General features: G+C 46.6%; 2 pseudogenes across 2 annotated transcripts in view; one reads left to right on the forward strand and one right to left on the reverse strand.

Annotated features, from left to right (window-relative positions):
- LOC308467677 (inositol polyphosphate 5-phosphatase OCRL-like) overlaps window positions 1-18030 on the forward strand; it is a 304985-nt pseudogene that overhangs the window by 45272 nt on the left and 241683 nt on the right. Inside the window, exons 2-3 of the transcript in view lie at window positions 1168-1264; window positions 1347-1550. The product of the transcript in view is annotated as an inositol polyphosphate 5-phosphatase OCRL-like (transcript). The remainder of the gene's footprint in view (window positions 1-1167; window positions 1265-1346; window positions 1551-18030) is intronic.
- Window positions 14151-14816, reverse strand: LOC308467769 (E3 ubiquitin-protein ligase RNF4 pseudogene; annotated as a pseudogene). The gene has a single exon. The product of its transcript is annotated as an E3 ubiquitin-protein ligase RNF4 pseudogene (transcript).

An 18030-nucleotide genomic window follows, 5' to 3' on the forward strand; every position in this document is an offset into this window, starting at 1 on the left:
ACCTGAAGAAGAAAGCGAACACAGACCAGGAGGCAGGGACTTCTAGGGGAAGCGAGGCCTTCATGCGGGAAGCCTTGACTCCTCACGTGCTCCCCGGGATCAGCTTCGACCCCACCACCCAGTCTTCTGCTGGTGTCACTCTTCCCCCTGGCCCAGAACAGGAGGCTCCTTCCCAACACGCAGAATGCCTTGCACGTGATCGATGGGCCTGTGCTCACTGTGACATAGGCAGGGCCGGATTTATGTATAGGCTAAGTAGGCTGAAGCCTAGGGCCTCTAGATCTAGGGGGCCTCGCCAGCCTGCCCGCTCCCCAGCGCCACAGACAGTCTTCCCTCTCCCCAAATTGCAAACCCAAGACTTCATGCAGGGCATTTCTCCCCCATTTCAAGGACATTTTGCTTCAAAAGGAAAGGTGGACTTGGAGAAGGCAAGCAAAATGCGAGGGAGATAGTGAAAGATACAGGAAATTGAATGCAGATTTCCAAAAAATAGCAAGGAGAGACAAGAGGGCCTTCTTACACGAGCAATGCAAAGAAATAGAGGAAAACAACAGAATGGGAAGAACCAGAGATCTGTTCAAGAAAACTGGAGCTATGAAAGGAACATTTCATACAAAGAGTACCATAATAAAGGACAAAGGTGGAAAGGACCTAACAGAAGCAGAAGACGTCAAGAAGAGGTGGCAAGTATACACAGAGGAATTATACCAGAAAGATATGGATGTCTCATACACCCCAGGTAGTGTGGTTGCTGACCTTGAGCCTGACATCCTGGAGAGCAAAGTCAAATGGGCCTTAGAAAGCACTGCTAATAACAAGGCCAGTGGAAGTGATGATATTCCAGCTGAACTATTAAATTTTGTTAAAGATGATGCTGTTAAGGTGCTACACTCAATATGCCAGCAAGTTTGGAAAACTCAGCAGTGGCCAGAGGATTGGAGAAGACCAGTCTACCTCCTTTAGAGGAAAAGGCCTTGAGGGGAGGACCTGTTGCCTTCACAATCCTTCCTAACGTGCATAAGCTGAGAGGCAATTGTCCGGCAAATGTGGTGCTGTGAGGAGGCAGGAAGATTTTCCTGCAGTTAAGTATTTTCTAAGTTCCTTTCCCGAAACTTCCCCAAACGGTTCTGAAGCCTCTCTAACCTCAGAAGTCTTTTCCTCTCTCAGGAATTCTGGTATTCGAGGAGAAGGAAAGAAACCTGCAGAATCAGCAAATGAGTGCCCGCCGGGAGCCTCCACCCCCACCACTGCCACCAAGCAGGCTGTAAGTTGCCTTAGAGGTGTACTGTGCCCTCCCGCCTCCTTGCTTTTAAGGACCACTTGAGTTCTGTTCTCATCTCCCTGAGGCGTATCCGTGACAAGGAGAGCATGAGCAAGAAGCAACCCCAATGACCCACACTATGCGCAAGCTCTTTGTGCCTTCCACACATACGCAGTCCGGACAGAGAGAGGGACTCATCCAGCACGTCCTCGCCAAGAGAGAGAAGGAATATGTCAACACCCAGAATTTCAGGTCAGATCATGCAAAAGTGCAAAGACCAGTGGAACCTGTATCAGAGTTGGGGCTGGAGAAAGCGACATCTACATGACAGCTTTATTGTTGGGTGCCAGGCAAAGTCTGTCCTGTTCACTCAGGCCACATGGGTGGGTAATTGAAAGTATTAGTTGTGGTGGGCAATTTTCCTAGGTGCCACATACTGAGCCGTGGCTTCATATTATGATCAGGACGGCAGCCTCTCCTCCAGGTTTGCACACCTCTCCCCCACCCCAAGCCTATTGGGAAGCTTCCACTTGGATTTTAAATTAACCACAGTTTGGTGTGTCCAGATCCTATGGTGGTTAATTTTACCAGCTTTGTAAACCCACGATTGGAAGTTGGCTTGTTTCAATGAGCCATGGTTCAAATGAAGCGGTTTGTGCAGCTTCAGACATTGTGACAAGATGCAGTTAATCCAAAACTGAAGCAAAACCTTTGGAACTCCTCCTAAAAGCTGTGTTGGAGGACAGGGAGGTGTGACCCCCCCCCCCAACACTTGGTGTGGGTCATCCTTATAATGCTAAGCTTACTACTTCAAACAAAGTTTTTGCTTTGGTTATTTCCTCGTACCGTTAGTAGTACCCAGTGGCCATTTGTTTTTCATGTCTGCTTTTATGATATGTTTATCAGTATGTGGTTAGCAGCTTCAGATCCTACTGTTTTACAGAGGCTGTTTAGCTTGCTCTTTTTACCCCTTTACTAGACAGGCTGTATTTCTGTGCTGTTTTCAGAGTCGGGAATGCCCATTCCTTCATGGCCAGCATGGAAACACAGAAGGTTAGCCATTTAGGAGGTTTGCAAAGAGGACAAGGGTGTCACGGGGTAATCTTCTAGCAAACAAGCTTGGCACAGCAGATCTGAGAGGTGGTTTTCTGCTCTCGGAAAGCCAGCCTGGAAACCAGGTTGCCAGGTGAATGAAGAATGGAGAGATCAACCAACTCACTTGCCTTCAAAGAATTTCTGGTTGCCTGTGGCTACTGGGATAGTGCTTAAATATCAGGCTGGCTGACACATCTTAAAAAATACAAGGAAAAAGCTTTTTTTCTTTCATTAGCAAAGCTCCTTTGGGGCCCAGAATAGCTAAGCTGAGGAAGAAGTGGCTGGTATTACTTGTTTGTTCTTGGTCCTGATCTTGCCTGCCCTTGCACACTCCTGTTGTCTTTGCATATTTAACCAGCACGTCTGTTCCGATTGGAGTCCTATTCCTGCAGTTCCACATCCTTCTCTTTGGCACTTTGGCATTAGGTTCCAGGAGCTGGACCTGAGCACAGAGGCTTTCTTCTACTTGGACTCGACAAAGGAGCAAGAGTGGCTGACAGCTGTGGAAAAGGCTTTGCGTTCCAAATCCAAGTACAAGAAAGTAAGTCCAACCCCACCCATTTCTTCAGCAGCCAGACAGCTGTCAGGAGCTGGAGTGAGGAGGAGGAGGAGGTCAGCCAGAAAAAAACACTTGGTGTCAGTGGTGTTTTATTCAAAAGAAGCCAACATTCTTTATTCAAAGAAACCCAAACCGTGCAGGCCTCGTGATCACAGAAACCTTTCCCAGCAGATCTTGCCCCAGTGAGGTAGCTGTGAAGGCTGAAGGTTGCTACCCTCCCACCACTCTCTGAAGTCTCTTCCTCCCCCTGGTCCTTCCCAAGCAACCTGAGACTCTGACACCTTGCCTGTCTTTGCTCCCTCCTCTTAATTTCTCTGTGTTTTGGGAGACCAGCAGGGAGGGGAGCTGATCGCAGCAGGATGGGGAGACCCCCTGGCTTCTTCAGCAGCCTGCCTGATCTCTGCCTCTTGACCCCCGCCTCCAGCCTCCACTTCTGCCTCGGATTCTGGGCTGCTGTTTGCCACAGAATCTTCCTGCCCTCCTGCCTCTTCAGTTTACAACACCTCCTCTTGCTCACAGTCTGCTCCCTCTTCTCCCTCGGACGACTCAGCGTCATCGTTCCCCCACCAGTTCCCTGGCTCTGAACCTTCTTCCCTTGGGGGATCCCCAGTTGGTGCCACCTGCCACTCCTATCTGCATCCAACCGGCCCAGGACAGCAAGCAATGAACAGAGCTGGTAGACATCCCAGTACCTTGCAACTTCTAGGTGCAGCTGGTGCGTCTAGTCGGAATGATGTTGCTCATCTTTGTCAGGAAGGACCAGCTCAGCCGCATCAAGGAAGTGATGAGGGAGACAGTGGGCACAGGCATCATGGGGAAGATGGGGAGTAGACCCTGACAGCGGAATTCCCTACGTCGATCTTTCTGTCTGTCTATCTGTTTTTCTAATCTCTGCCAACCAGTTTCCCCCTCTTTCCTGCTTGCTCACTAACAGCCATCTTTGCTCCGCCCCTGCAGGGTAACAAGGGGTGTGTGGCCGTGAGGCTTGTCTGCAACAATACCAGCTTCTGCATGGTCAATTCCCACCTTGCTGCCCACATGGAAACCAGGATTACAAGGATATCTGTGCCCAGATAATAATAATAATAATAATAATAATAATAATAATAATAATAATAATTTTATTTATACCCCGCCCTCCCCAGCCAAGGCCAGGCTTAGGGCAGCTAACAAGCAATAATTAAAACAAGTTGAATGAATACAACTTAAAAACAAGATTAAAATACAGCATTAAAATATTGAAACATTAAAATGCAGCCTCATCACAGGAGGAGAAAGGAAAAAGAAAGAGGGGGAGGGAATCAAATTGGCTCCAAGCCAAAGGCCAGGTGGAACAACTCTGTCTTACAGGCCCTGCGGAAAGAAATCAGATCCCGCAGGGCCCTGGTCTCATGAGACAGAGCGTTCCACCAAGCCGGAGCCAGTGTTGAAAAGGCCCTGTCTCTGGTTGAAGCTAATCTAACTTCCTTAGGGCCCGGGACCACTAGGGTGTTGCTATTTATGGACCTTAAGGTCCTCCGTGGGGCATACCGGGAGAGGCGGTCCTGTAGGTCTTAAGCCGTGAAGGGCTTTAAAGGTCAAAACCAGCACCTTAAATCTGACCCTGTACTCCACTGGGAGCCAGTGCAGCTAGAAAAGCACTGGGTGAATATGCTCCCACGGCAGAGACCCCGTGAGGAGCCTCGCTGCAGCATTCTGCACCCGCTGGAGTTTCAAGGGAAGCCCCACATAGAGCGAATTACAGTAGTCAAGCCTGGAGGTGACCGTCGCATGGATCACTGTGGCCAGGTCGGGGCGGGAAAGGTAAGGGACCAACTGCTTGATGCGGCGAAGGTGGAAAAATGTCGCCTTGGCTGTTGCTGTAACCTGCGCCTCCATGGAAAGGGAGGCGTCAAGGATTACACCCAAACGCTTAACAGAAGGCAATGGCACTAATTGGACCCCGCAAGAGAAGGGAGTTGGTCCCTCATCCCCATGCCATCCCAACCCAGCCATAGGACCTCTGTCTTCGAAGGATTTAGATTCAATCTGCTCCCACGAAACCATCCAGCCACAGCTTCTAAGCATCTGCTCAGTGTGTCCGGGGCCGAGTCGGTGCGGCCATCCATCAGCAGGTAGAGCTAAGTGTCATCAGCATATTGGTGACAGCCCAGCCCAAAGCTCTGGATAATCTGGGCAAGGGGGCACATAAAGATGTTAAAAAGCATCGGAGAGAGGATTGCGCCCTGCGGCACTCCACACACCAAGGAGTGGCACGACGACATCTCCCTCCCTAGCACCACCCTCTGTCCCCGACCAGAGATAAAAGAGCACAGCTATGCCCTGTATCCCCACGTCGACAAGGCGGTGGTCCAGATGATCATGATTGACCATGTCAAAGTCTGCTGACAAATCTAAAAGAATCAGCAGTCCTGACCCGCCTCAATCCAGTTGTCTACGTAGATCATCTGTTAGGGCAACCAGAGCCGTCTCGGTCCCGAAACCAGGACGGAACCCGGACTGAAATGGACCTAAAGCCGATGTTTCCTCCAGAAACCTACCAAGCTGATCAGCAACCGCTCTCTCAATTATCTTACCCAGATATGGAAGATTTGAAACTGGCCGGTAATTGGATAGGTCTAAAGGATCTAGTGAAGTTTTTCTTTATTATTTTTTTTATAATAATATTTATTAAAGTTTCAAAAAATACGTGAAAATACAAAATAAAGAAAAAAGTATAAAGTTTTAAGATATAACAAAAAAGTAGAAAATAAGGAAAAACATACAAAATAAAACAGTTAAAAGCACAATAATTTTCCATAACCTATCTTCCTTGCTCTTATTTCCCCGGACCTCCTCATACCTCCCTTCTTTGTATTCCAGTTCAGTTTGTTGGTTCAGCAAATCCTTACCATTAATCTTTTACCCAATTGTTAACCCTTTTTTTCCCCTTCCATATCTCTTAAAAGCATTACAGCTAAAAACCTCTCAGTTTCTATCCGACATCCTTCTAAAATTCCTTAATTTTGCAATATTTCTGTAAATAGTCTTTAAATTTCTTCCAGTCTTCTTTCACCGACTCTTCTCCCTGGTCTCGGATTCTGCCAGTCATTTCCGCCAATTCCATGTAGTCAATCACCTTCATCTGCCATTCTTCCAAAGTGGGTAGATCTTGTGTCTTCCAATACTTTGCGATAAGTATTCTTGCTGCTGTTGTAGCATACATGAAAAAGGTTCTGTCCTTCTTTGGCACCAGTTGGCCGACAATGCCCAAAAGAAAGGCCTCTGGTTTCTTCAGAAAGGTATATTTAAATACCTTTTTCAATTCATTATATATCATTTCCCAGAAAGCCTTGATCTTTGGGCACGTCCACCAAAGGTGAAAGAATGTACCTTCAGTTTCTTTACATTTCCAACATTTATTATCGGGCAAATGATAAATTTTTGCAAGCTTGACTGGGGTCATGTACCACCTGTATATCATTTTCATAATATTCTCTCTTAAGGCATTACATGCCGTAAACCTCATACCTGTGGTCCATAACTGTTCCCAGTCAGCGAACATAATATTATGTCCAACATCTTGTGCCCATTTAATCATAGCAGATTTCACCGTTTCATCCTGAGTATTCCATTTCAACAGCAAGTTATACATTCTTGACAAATTTTTAGTTTTGGGTTCTAACAATTCTGTTTCTAATTTTGACTTTTCCACTTGGAAGCCTATTTTCTTATCCAAATTATATGCCTCCATTATCTGATAGTAATGAAGCCAATCTCTCACTTTATTTTTTAATTTTTCAAAACTCTGCAATCTCAATTTATCTCCTTCTTGCTCCAAAATTTCCCAATATGTCGGCCATTTGGCCTCCATATTGAGCCTTTTCAGAGCTTTTGCTTCCATTGGTGACAGCCACCTTGGGGTTTTATTTTCCAATAAATCCTTGTATCTTATCCAAACATTAAACAATGCTTTCCTAACAATATGATTTTTGAATGCTTTGTGTGCTTTGACCTTATCATACCATAAGTATGCATGCCATCCAAATACATTGTTAAAACCTTCTAAATCCAAAATGTCTGTGTTTTCAAGAAGTAGCCATTCTTTCAGCCAGCAAAAAGCTGCTGATTCATAATAAAGTTTAAGGTCTGGCAGGGCAAATCCACCTCTTTCCTTGGCATCAGTTAATATCTTAAATTTTATTCTGGGCTTCTTGCCCTGCCAGACAAATCTAGAAATATCTCTCTGCCACTTCTTGAAACAGTCCATCTTATCTACAATTTGTAATGTCTGAAACAAAAACAACATTCTAGGCAATACATTCATCTTTATCACAGTGAAGTTTTTCTTTAAGAGCAGACACACCACTGCTTCCTTCGGGTCCCCTGGGAATGTCCTCGTGCCAAGGGACAAATTGATAATTTCAACCAGGGGGGTCCGTGCAACATCTGGACACGCCCTTATCAGCCAAGACGGGCATGGATCGAGGAGGCAGGTGGTGGGCCTACCAGCTTGGAGGAATCTATCCACATCAGCAGGGAGTAGCCGATTGAAATGGTCGAACACTGGACCCGAAGACAGTCAAGGGGCCTCCAGTTCAGTCACTGTATCTAAATTGGCAGGGAGGTCATGGCGGAGCAACAGGACTTTCTCCGCAAAAAAGCTTGCGAATGCCTCACAGCTGTGGGTCGAATTTGTGCTTAAATTTGGTTGTCCTCCTAAGGACATTATCGACCTAATTATTCTAAAAAGTTGTGCCGGGCGAGAGCTAGCGGATGCAATGGAAGCTGCAAAGTAAGATATCTTAGCAGCTTGCATAGCCATCTCATAGGCTTTCATAAGCGTCCTATAAGATGTTCTTGAAGCTCCGTCACGAGTCTGTCACCATACCCGCTCTAGCCGTCTGAGATCCCGCTTCATTTTCCGGAGCACCTCAGTAAACCAAGGGGCCTGGTTTCGACAGGGTCGCAGATCTCATCGATGGCTGCCAAGAGCTGGTTATTCCAGTCCTCGACAAGGTCATCTAATGAGTCGCCAGGAGGAGCAGGGTCCTGCAAGGCCTGACGGAATCTATCAGGATCCATCAGCCTTCTCGGACGAGCCCAAATAGGCTCGCCACCTGAGCAGGGGAGGAGCGGGAAGTCAGTCTTGGCTTTCAGAGCGTAGTGAACAGACCATGGCACTTCCACAGGGGGGAGCATGATCACATCTATTGCAGCACCAAAGATCAGATCCAGTGTGTGGCCTGCTTGATGAGTGGGGCCCAAAGCAAACTGGGAGAGCCCTAGTGTTGCCATGGAAGTCACTAGGTCCAGAGCCTGTGAGGAGGGGGCGGCATCGGCATGGACGTTGAAGTCTCCCAAAACCGATAGGCTTGGGAACGCCAAGGCCCAGCCCGCCGCCACCTCCAGCAGGTCTGACAGGGTGGCTGCCGGTGCGCTGGGTGGTCGGTACACCAGCTAGACAGCCAAGCTCTCCTTGGTGCCCCACACGAGACCAACACATTCAATGCCGGAGATTGCCGGTGCTGGCAGAGCTCTGAAAGAGCAATCCTCCGGGATTAACAACGCTGCTCCTCCCCCCCCCCGACCCACAGTCCGCGATTGATGGAGGACAGAGAAGCCTGGGGGTGTTATCTCATGTAGGGAGACTACTTCGCCTTCCCGTACCCAGGTCTCCGTCACGCAAGCCAGGTCAATCCCCTGCGAGACAAAAAAGTCACCCATGGTGGCGGTTTTGTTGCCTATGGACCTGGCATTGCACAACACCAATGACGGAGGTGGGTAATCCCTGCTCGCCCTACCCTCGTCCCTTGGGATGGGACGTAGATTGGAAGGGGTTTGAGCATCACTGCATCTCAAAACCCTTTGCCGATAGTGATATCTAGCCCCACCGCCATTCCTCCCTAGCCCTTCAATAGTGGGAATCCCAGACCCCATACTAGCCTCCCCAATAGAGGGGTAACATCCCCTCACTGACAAGTCATCCCTGGGCCAGGACTCCTGGGTCAAAATGGTAAGGGGAAGAGGTGAAGGTTTGATAGGGTAAGTATCCCTAGAAGATAAAACCCAACCAACTGCACCCCAAGCGGGGAGGGCGGTCCCACGGTGTTTCGTTAACTGTCAATCCCCCTCTCCCTCCTGGATTGATTGGAGGACTGTTGGTTCTATCTGTGGCTGTGGGAGTATTATTGAGGCATGTGCTATAAAATGTGGGTCACTGGCCAACAAAGAGCCAGCTTCGAGTTTGGAAGATCTGTGCATCCTGTCTCGCCAGGAGTACAGTAGAGAAGGTTGATCATTCTGATAATTTTTTGGAACATTAGGCAAAGGTCCAGATGTAGATTGGGTGCTGGATTTCTCCAGATTGTCAGCAACGTAGAGTTCTTTAGGTGTTGTTGCCATAGAAATGTCGGAGGCGCCAAATTCCTCATCTACTTCGGTGTCGCTTGAAAAGGAAACAGGGAGTTGCACTGATGTCTTTCTATGGGATAAGGAGCTGTTGGACCTCTTTAAATATTGTGCTCTAGGCTCTACTGACCTTATATTTTGGGTAGAAATCTCAGTCTTTATACTCATTAGCCTCTTCTTCAGGTCTTGTAAATCTAGGCTTACAGAATTCTTTTCTTCCTTCGGGCAGTTAGTATTTCTAGTGTTAAGCTTGCTTTCCCTTGTCCGCATTAGCTTTGACTCTATGCAAGGAACCAATTGCCTCCTTGTTTCGTCCTTAAATACCCTCACTGGGCGGAGAGAGTGGAACCACCATAGAGTATCCTTTATCTCCATGAGTCGAGATGGGAGGGCTGATGACCTAAAGGTCATAAATAGGCGCGCGATCTTTCCCAAGGTAGGCAGGAAGTGGAAATTTCCTAGATCTACATTTCGGTAATGGTAATTCAGGAGCTGAGACAAGGACATGCCATTTGGATAGGATTTAAAAAGATATTTCTACAAGCAAGGAGTTTGCCATTAGGGAGCATTAAAACATGCATTCCCTGCGAAATGGTGATTTGTTATTATGCAGATTAGTCTAAGTGAAGACTGTGATTGATTGCATACAAAGCAGCTTCCTAGACGCTGTAAACATACAGCGGCCATCAGGAGTAATTTTATAATGCATTATGTAGCGCATGCTGCCCAATTGCTCCTCATGCTGTTCTCTCTTGGAGCAAGCAGGAGAAGCAAAGCACAAGGCCTTGGCACCACATCACATCTGAACCCGGGACTGTGGCCTTATCATAATAAGCAACAATTGCCAGCCAATCTGAAGTCCCTGCTTATGGCTGGCCTGCTGACTGTGGCTTGTTAGGGAGCAACAAACCATGACCAGATGTAATGGGGAAAACAAAGCTCCCAGGTTTGTTTATCCTATTTGTGCCAGGAGCAAAGGGGGAGAAATGAAGCAATGGTCACAAGCATCTTGCAACCGTAAGTCAGAAAGTCGATGGTGATGTGTGAATACATAGATTACAACACCCTTGCACTCACCACGATTCAGAGTAGAGAAACTCAACAGGTAACGTTGAATACCAAGAACTGTTGTGTTTTTCTGAAATCTGTTCAGGCAAAAAGTGTTCAGTACCAGATACACCTGCCCTGTGGTGCTGAAGATTTCTGTGTGAATTACAGAACATGAACTGGTTACTTGACTAGGAGCCAGGAGCACGTAAAAAGGGAGGGGGCACCTCACAAACATGAATTATATCTACATCACCAAAGGAAAACCACAAATAAACGCTGACAGTCCTTTAAGAACTCATTTCTTATTAAATGCAGGTCAGTTGTGTGAGGAGAACCTGAGCTTACAGGGTTAAACAGCTCAGAGTGTACGCCCTGCCTACTGTTGGGAGGGGGGAGGTTCGTCATTTCCGAGAGCCTCAAGCCTTTGTTCTTTCTCTCTACTTTCGCTTTTGAGGAGAGAGGACGTGTTTTCACGATGCTGTTCGCTGTGATAGATAATGGATAGTCTGCTGTAAATAAAACTGCTTTTAGCTGCTAAGATCCTGAGTGGACTTTATTTAAGCACACTGAAGAATGCTCTGGAGTTTTTTGCAGTCTTTCTCTTGCCGCTGTTGATCTCTGCTTTGCTCAGGAATGTGGACTTTGGAATGCAGAGGCCTGCCAGAGCTGCACGATGGGAAGCGTGCCGGACGCTTATCTGAGCAATAAATCAATCTGCGTAACAAATTGTGTTCAGATGTCTGTGACCCTGTCCTTGAGAAATGGCAGAGGTCACAAAACCTAGCAGAGAATTCTGCCAATTATTCCACCTGTTATTTATGTACCCCAAAAGTAATAGTGTAGTGTCCTGTGGGGGAGGTGTCCAGTCTCAAGTCAAACAAGAGCATGTAATAACCCATCTGAATATGGCAACTGTAAGCTCTGACTCACTTGCTAAATATTCTCCTATCCTTGTCATGGTATCACATGGCAATTGCTGCCTACCGTCAAGAACAGTCCATTATGCAGATGTAGTTTTGGTTACTGCATTTTGCTAACTTGGGTGCCGTTTTTCATCTGCCACCAGACAACTCACCCCCACCCCCCCAAAAAACGATCACTGCAAGGATTCAGGAAACTGTGTAAGGGTCGAGGCACCCGAACACATAGTTTTGCTGGAACTTTTATGCAACGACTAGACTGGTGAAGTGTTAGGTTCCATACAGCATCGTCCAACAGTAGTGCTTGCTGTACCCCTCCAGTTTGGTGCGCATTAAGGATTCTGCACAGGAATTCAGTTTTTCCCATCACGACTCAAAGAAGTGACCTCCAAAATACATTGTGCAACTTTCTCCAATGGGTAAAATGCCTTCCTGGTAACTGAAACACGAGGCAAAGCAGAGGTGGATTTAGGGCAGTGAAGCTCTTCCCCTGCACAGGATGTGGGGGCCAGAAGGGAGCCTTCCTGCCTCCTTCCCCAAGCCTAGTTAGCGCTCTCCCAGCTTTGAGAATGAGATGAGAGGGCTCTAGGACCCCACCAGAGCCTTGTGCATCCTTCCCCAAGCCTGACCCCTCCCCTGCCTGGCTTTTGGAAGGCACCAGGAGGGCACCATATTACCAAGGTCCCTCCCTGGGCAAAGTGTCATTTGTTCTTCAGTAAGAGTGCCTGTGCAAACAGAACAGAAACGGTGATGGTAGGGATGAATGGAAATGACCTTCCGTTGAGCACTCTGTCTTAAGCTCCCCTCGAAAGCTGGGGGTGCATATGGGTTCTGGTAACACCAGACGCATTTGCACAGAGGATTTGATCCCCACAGCCCATGTTCACGGAGACAATGCCATCTGTGGAAGTCCTAACCATGCCACATGATTGCCAGGCTATGTGCAAGTCTAATATGGGGTGTGTGCAGCTAGGCCCCTGCAGCAGGCTGCGAGGAGACTAAGGAAGCCTCCCTTTTTAAAAAGATGTTCAATCCAGTGCTGAACTGGAAGCGTAACACTGGCCCTCCAAGCTGTCACGGGTGAGGTTTCACTATGTTACGAGACTCCTTAAAATCGAATAAACAAGAAACATGGGGGGGAATATTATGAGACTCACCGCAGCCGATTAAGGCCTGGTGAGATGCTGCTGATTAGCTGGATAGCCCATGTTTTCTACCAACGGAAGATTGGCTGGCATACATTTAAGATACAGGTAGGTAGCCGTGTTGGTCTGCCGTAGTTGAAACAAAATAAAAAAATGCCTTCCAGTAGCACCTTAGAGACCAACTAAGTTTGTGATTGGTATGAGCTTTTGTGTGCTCATGTATCTGAAGAAGTGTGCATGCACATGAGAGCTCATACCAAGAACAAACTTAGTTGGTCTCTTAAGGTGCTACTGGATAGGGACGCGGGTGGCGCTGTGGGTAAAACCTCAGCACCTAGGACTTGCCAATCGCATGGTCAGCGGTTCGAATCCCCGCGGCGGGTTGAGCTCCCGTCATTCGGTCCCAGCTCCTGCCCACCTAGCAGTTCGAAAGCACCCTTAAGTGCAAGTAGATAAATAGGTACCGCTTTATAGCGGGAAGGTAAACGGCGTTTCCGTGTGCTGCTCTGGTGCCGGTTCGCCGGAGCAGCTTCATCACGCTGGCCACGTGACCCGGAAGTGTCTGCGGACAGCGCTGGCTCCTGGCCTCTAGAGTGAGATGAGCGCACAACCCTAGAGTCTGTCAAGACTGGCCCGTACGGGCAGGGGTACCTTTACCTTTACCTTAAGGTGCTACTGGAAGGCATTTTTTATACATTTAAGACAAAGTCTTTCATTTAAGAGTTATCAACATAAAATGTTTTAAAGCAATTAGACCTATTAGTATAGCAGCATCCCAAAGTTCAACAGGTCAAGCCATTCATAGTTCCACTATGACTACGTGACAGGGCTGAGAAAGGGAGTCACCGCAACTCAAGTTGACTTCATCATGCGAGGTTCAAGTCTTACATGCTTGCTGCTTGAAACATGGCCCTATGGGTGCAGCTTCCCCACAGCAAAGCGCTTCTCAAAAGCAGAGAATTACTTTATCCTCTTCCAACCATTTAAGGAGTGTTTCACATAAATGGCTTAGCTCATCTCGATTGGATTCTGCCCCACGTGGCAACCTTGGTACGGACTCCACTATGAATTGCTCCTTAAGCATATGCCTGGACAGGGAAAGCTGCTCAGATCTAACATGATGGCTGTATTCTCTTCAAGAGAAGACTCGGACCACCAAGAGTTCTTTGTAATAAACCATTTATGCATGCAGCGTTAGAAATGAGCCACAGTGTTGTATAAACCTTGGTCTTTATTAGGGCTACATCAACAGAAAGAGGGGTTTGCCACTAGAAAGGAAGTAGATGTGGAACAGACTTCCACCAGTGAGTGGTTGGCTTTGGTTTTTACCAGGCAAATTGCAAAAAGAAGCTGCAGGTTGTATTATCATAGATGACTATGATTAGCCTAGTCTTGAACAGATGAGTTTAATCAACATCAGTCTTTTCTCAAAGCAGCAACAGAACTAGAACAGAAATGAGATATCGGCACAAAGCAATGTGGCAGCAGCAGACATATCCTCCAAGCTGTTCTTCAAACGTCTACAGACCTCAAAAAATGTGAGCTGCGAAAACCTTAAAGCAAAACGAAGCTGAAACAGTACAACTGGACTACAAGGAGGCCAACTGGAAAAAAACGTGAAATTGCTAACTGTCATATTGAAGTCATATATACTGTACTTGGTGTGTTCTTTGGAGTTCACTCATGTTTATGAAGGCCACATTAGACTGTGTTCAGGAACACCCATGTCTTCACATATAAATTGGATGATACTCCTTTGGAGTGAGATGCCTCCTACAAATTGGGCAAAAGTTAGCATACCTAAGAAAATTGCTGAGGCACTGACTACAGAAGATGTGGCCCCATGTTGTTGACACTATAAGCCGTCCGCTTTGCACAATCTCTGCAAAGCTGTCTATGCAAATTCCACAACTCAAAGTGCCTGAGGATCTTGCAAATTCCCTCCTTCCCACTTCTCTGGGGAGCTTTCTAGTGGCAAGAGCACCACTCTGTGTGTGTCTGCTATCATCACCACCACCACCACCACCACTAAATATGAGGCTGTCAGACAATGGTTGAGGTCTGAACTCTCTATTGGGCTGCTGCCCACTCTCTCCAACTAGCACAAGAGAATCGTCTTGCGTAAGATCAACAACTATAGGTTCTGAAGTTTCGCAAGTGAGGTCAACTACTTCCACATCCATACTTCTATCATTAAGGCTGTGTGGCAGGGAGGAGGAGGAGGAGGGGATACAGGGTTCAGAAGCAGTTCCCACCATCATCTTGTCCAGAGTATGAGGAGGTCTTGCGGAGGTGTTGCGACTGCCCCTCTTGCTTTTGCTGTGCTGGGTTGCATTACATTCTGTACTTGTTGAACTCATGATGCACAGGGATGGGAGAGGCACAGGCTGCAGAGTACTTGCTTCACCCTTTATCTCCGTGTGCTGTTCCCTGCTTAGTCGCCAAGCAATTCTGTAATGTGATAAGGATGATCATGAATGCTCTCTCTAAAGCAACTTGATGCAACTGGTGACGCTTTGGAGCACCGTGACTTTCTTAGCGTTGTCTCTTTTATAGCAGGTACTTCGAAGCTGGAGCAAGTTCAACATCTTGAGGAGTTAGGGCAGGCTTCCTCAACCTCGGCCCTCCAGATGTTTTTGGCCTACAACTCCCATGATCCCTAGCCAGCAGGACCAGTGGTCAGGGAGGATGGGAATTGTCGTCTCAAAACATCGGAAGGGCCGAGGTTGAGGAAGCCTGAGTTAGGGTGTCTTTCGTGTTACTCTATAGAACTGCATTCACGTGGGAAGAAACAGGATTAGGCTAAGAAGCAGGCACACAACTATTAGTTTTCTATCTTTCAGCCAAGAGATTAGCTAAAACAATTAGGATTATTACGAGGTGGAGCATCTTTCCCTACCTTGACAGTCCTCTTTATACAAGAGTCTGATAAGGAGAAGGGAAGAACTCATGAGGAATGTCTCTTCTTCAAGAAGAACCAGGGCACATAGCCAAGCTGAGGACGATGGGAAATCTTAAATGAAATTCATTGGAGTTGCCTCTACTAGAGCGCACCTCTTATGGCTGCTCTTGCAAGAGGTATTTTCCAGGTATGACACATTCAATGTGTACACCCAACAGGGTGGATAAAAATCAATGATTTAAAAAAGAATAATTAAAACATCTGTTTTTTATTTAAATTGGATTTTTAAAATAAAATGCTTTTGGAGGAAAGATCTTTCTAAAGATAGTTTTCTATTTAAGTTACATTATAGTCCAAAGGCTATTCATCAGGAAAGAAGTATTTGTTTTAAGTCTTTCATGTGTGCTAAAACTCAGTCTAAGTTTTTTTTGGGGTTTTTAACAAAAAAAAACCCACGTTTAACCACATCAGTTAACAAACATGGATACATATGCTATAATTTTATTGTTTTAGTTAAATACGCTATTTAAATTGTTATTAAGGAAATGATTATTTTTCTCCTTCAGCTGTCCACGGAGGCGCAGGTCAATTCTGTGTCCAGGGCAGCTGTTTACCAGCTCCATCTGGTACGCAGGATGAGACCCTCCCTGCCTGCAGACTGTCTCACCAGAGTGGTGCATGCTCTAGTTATCTCCCGCTTGGACTACTGCCATGTGCTCTACATGGGGCTACCTTTGAAGGTGACTCAGAAACTGCAATTAATCCAGAACGTGGCAGCTAGACTGGTGACTGGGAGCGGCTGCCGAGACCACATAACACTGGTCTTGAAAGACCTACATTGGCTCCCAGTTTGGGGGAAACTGTGGAAGGAAGGATTAAAATTTACTGCATGCAATGCTTTGAAAGAAAATGTGATGAAAATGATGTATAGGTGTTATATCACCCCAGTAAAATTAGCTAAAATGTATAAAATAAGTAATAAATGTTGGAAATGTAAAGAAAAGGAAGGACCTTTTTATCACATGTGGTGGGAATGTAAAAAAGTGAAAAGCTTCCGGGAAATGATATATAATGAGATGAAAAAGATGTTGAAATATACATTGATTAAGAAACCAGAAGCATTTTTACTTGGCATTGTAGGAGATGATATTAATAGACAGGATTGTAAATTGTTTTTATATGCAATGACTGCAGCAAGAATATTATTGGCACAAAAATGGAAGCAAGAAGAACTACCAACGAAAGAAGAATGGAGGGTGAAGTTGATGGACTATGCAGAATTAGATAAATTAACAGGAAGGATTCGAAACCTGCGGGATCAGAGATTCATAGAAGACTGGAGTAAATATATGAACTATTTGAAAAGTAATTGTGATGAACAGATTACGCTAGTAGGACTGCTAGAAGTTTGGTAAGGTGGATAGTTTGAAATACTGCAAGAAAGACTATGAAAAGCATTATTAGTTAAGGATAATTAAATGTAATCTAGTTACAGATAGGTAGCCGTGTTGGTCTGCCATAGTCAAAATAAAAAAAATCCTTCCAGTAGCACCTTTAAGACCAACTAAGTTAGTTCTTGGTATGAGCTTTCGTGTGCAAGCACACTTCTTCAGATACACTGTATCTGAAGAAGTGTGCTTGCACACGAAAGCTCATACCAAGAACTAACTTAGTTGGTCTTAAAGGTGCTACTGGAAGGATTTTTTTTATTTTAAATGTAATCTAGAAATTAAGAAATGCAGAATAAGTGATAAAGAATGGGAAATCATCAGAGGTGTTGATGGAAGTCTAAAATATTGTATAAGATGAGAAGATCTGTTGTATGACTGTTGGAACCGATATGTTTTTATAGATATAAGATATTTTTTAAAAAAATGATGGATGGCATTGAGAAAGCGGGTAGGGAAAAGTCCTTCTCCTGCTCTCAAAGAATCATAGAACTGCAGGCTCTCACCAAACTCTCTCTGTGTCCCGTAATGTCCGTGGCTCTGCTCTGAGTAAGATCAGGTCGGCCCCCACGTTCAGCTCTCTAACCGCCACACCACACTGCCTTCCCTTTGCACGCTCGGGAGCTGTCTTTGGCTCCTTGCTGCCTATACCCTCAGAAGACGAATCCCCGCCCCTCGCTTTCGGAGGGAGCCGCTGCTGCCATCTGTGCCTGGTGTGCACGGGTGGCTCACGCCTCTTGCGCGCTCACTCTTGTATCATGTGCTGCTGCAGCCTTGGAGGGCAAGCACCTCTTCCCTGCCTTGCCCGCTTCCCATGAGAAAGCCTGTGGGAACCACACTTTCTCCCTGGCTGCAGGTCTCGTCTCTCGCCCACTGCACGCAACTTCACATTCACACACGCGCAGCCATACACGGGTCTGCCGCCCTTTGGGCGCGCACCTTGCCTCCTTGCCGTGCTGGCAGTTCTCTCAAGCAACAGGTGTAATAAGAACAACACTTTCCTGGCGATTTTCCTGCAAGAAAGCGCCCTCTCCTTGTTGGCGCAACAGGCAGACGCAACATTTCACCCCCTCCCCTAAATGTCTACTCAGAAGTAAGTGCATTGAGTCAGATCGGGCCAACTAGTCCCAGGTAAGTGCGTACACACTTACTTTGGAGTAAGCGACAGCAGGCGCTGCAGCCTCCGTGCCCTTCTCGGGAGTCCGCCGTGAGCCCCACGGCGGGAAGCTCTGCTGCTCACGACGAGGCCAGGTCCCTGCC

Source organism: Podarcis pityusensis (assembly GCF_964106645.2).
Source record: "Podarcis pityusensis genome assembly, chromosome: W".
Lineage (NCBI taxonomy): Eukaryota > Metazoa > Chordata > Lepidosauria > Squamata > Lacertidae > Podarcis > Podarcis pityusensis.